Here is a 2,500-nt window from a genome sequence, read left to right as displayed (position 1 = left end):
ACCCGCCCAGGCCCAGCTGGGCCGCCAGCCGGAGCGGGAAGGTGGCGAGCATGAGCAGGTCGGCCACCACCATGTTCTTCAGGTACACCACCAGGCCGGAGTCGCTGGGAACCCGGAAAAAGATGCAAGCGGCCACGCCGTTGAGGCGCCGTCCCCACCAGGCACAGCAGGAAGTACAGCAGCGGCAGGACGTCCTGCGTGAAGGTGCTGCTGAAGTCGGATTGGTTGGTGGACGGGTGGGAGGAGTTCAGGAGATCCATCCCTGCAAACACAACCGCCCCGAGTTAGCGTTAGCATTGAGGCTACCGCTCAGGGTTAGCTTTGAGGCTACCGCTCAGGGTTAGGGTTAGCATCGAGGCTATCGCTCAGGGTTAGGGTTAGCATTGAGGCTATCGCTCAGGGTTAGGGTTAGCATCGAGGCTATCGCTCAGGGTTAGGGTTAGCATCGAGGCTATCGCTCAGGGTTAGGGTTAGCATTGAGGCTATCGCTCAGGTTAGCATTGAGGCTATCGCTCAGGGTTAGGGTTAGCATTGAGGCTATCGCTCAGGGTTAGGGTTAGCATTATTAGTTTGTTCCTCTTTAAATAAAGGAGCATCGGTTTTATTAATGATCATTCTGTGCTGTTAGCATAGCATTGCCAGGCTAGCATTGCTTCGGATCATGAAGTTTGAGGAGAAACATCAAGATAGAAGCTCAACTCAAATCTAGAGTAAATATAGTAGATTTCTAAATGCTGAAAATCCCTTTTAGAGGCAAACGTAAGCTTTTCGTGTTCTTACTTGAACTCTGACCCCTTCTAGCTTAGCTTCACATCGATGTGGAGCAAAGACGTTCCTTTGAAATTGAAATGAAATGTTCATTTATATTAGCTGAGAGAAGCTGGCTGTTTAGGGTTAGGGTTATTAACTAGGGTTAGGTTTGGGTTATTAACTAGGGTTAGGGTTATTAACTAGGGTTAGGGTTATTAACTAGGGTTAGGGTTGGGTTATTAACTAGGGTTAGGGTTATTAACTAGGGTTAGGGTTATTAACTAGGGTTAGGTTTGGTTATTAACTAGGGTTAGGGTTGGGTTATTAACTAGGGTTAGGGTTGGGTTATTAAATAACTAGGGTTAGGGTTATTAACTAAGGTCAGGGTAGGGTTAGGGTGAGGGTTAGAGGGTTGGGGTTATTAACTAGGGTTAGGGTTATAGGGTTATTAACTAACTAGGGTTAGGGTTATTAACTAGGGTCAGGGTTAGGGTGAGGGTTAGAGGGTTGGGGTTATTAACTAGGGTTAGGGTTATTAACTAGGGTTAGGGTATTAACTAGGGTTAGGGTTGGGTTATTAACTAACTAACTCACTTAATCTAGTTGTAGTTGACTTACTTGAACAGAAAAAGTCATGAACTCACCAGACATCAGACGTGGACTCGTGTTCACTGACAGCCTGAAGCCTTTCAGAGGGCGTGCACCATCAAACCTGAACCCCTTGCCCCCCCCTGCCCTGCCCCCCTCCCCCCATGCCCCCCCCCAGCACCACAGACAGGTCCGATCTGTTTGTTCAGCTGCTCCTTTGATGCTTCTTTCATCCGTTTTACCTCCGGACCTTTTATGACGTCTCTTCTGCTGTTGAGAACAAAAGAAGGCGACAAGTTCTCAACAGTGTTGAAAGAAATGTAGAGAAACTGTTGACGAGCGACCAAGGAAGAGTTTTAAGGAAGGAAGAGCAACCTGTTGCTATGGAAACTGCACTGCTGCAGATGATGGATGGATGATGGGTGGATGGATGGATGGATGGATGGATGGATGGATGGTGGATGGATGGATGGATGATGGATGGATGGATGGATGGATGGATGGATGGTGGATGGATGGATGGATGGATGGATGATGGATGGATGGTGGATGGATGGATGGATGGATGGGTGGGTGGGTGGATGGATGGATGATGGATGGAAGGATGGATGGGTGGGTGGATGGATGGATGGATGGATGGGTGGAGGATGGATGGATGGATGGATGGTGGATGGATGGAGGATGGATGGATGGGTGGGGGATGGATGGTGGATGGATGGATGGGGGGGTGGATGGATGGATGATGGATGGATGGGGAGGGATGGATGGATGGATGGATGGTGGATGGATGATGGATGGAAGGATGGATGGGTGGAGGGATGGATGATGGATGGATGGATGGATGGAAGGATGGATGGGTGGGGGATGGATGGTGGATGATGGATGGGTGGGTGGATGGATGGATGGATGGATGGATGGGTGGGTGGGTGGGTGGATGGATGGATGGATGGAGGGATGATGGACAGACAGACAGAGGGGGGGTTATGCCAGATAACAGGATGTTTGCCAGACTGAATTTGGACGCTTTGTCCTTTTTTTAAACTTCCCATCTTCCCAGTTTTGAACTTTCCATCTTCCCAGTTTTGAACTTTCCATCTTCCCAGTTTTGAACTTTCCATCTTCCCAGTTTTAAACTTCCCAGTTTTGAACTTTCCATCTTCCC

General features: G+C 48.9%; 1 pseudogene; it reads right to left on the bottom strand.

The window, feature by feature from the left end:
• The window catches only part of LOC130519630 (P2Y purinoceptor 14-like), a 2,235-nt pseudogene extending 778 nt beyond the window's left edge, over nt 1-1,457 (bottom strand).
• Between the last annotated feature and the right edge of the window lie 1,043 nt (nt 1,458-2,500).

The sequence above is a fragment of the Takifugu flavidus genome, unplaced genomic scaffold, assembly GCF_003711565.1.
Source record: "Takifugu flavidus isolate HTHZ2018 unplaced genomic scaffold, ASM371156v2 ctg1021, whole genome shotgun sequence".
Taxonomy (NCBI): Eukaryota; Metazoa; Chordata; class Actinopteri; order Tetraodontiformes; family Tetraodontidae; genus Takifugu; species Takifugu flavidus.
This window is presented reverse-complemented; position numbering and strand designations above follow the sequence as displayed.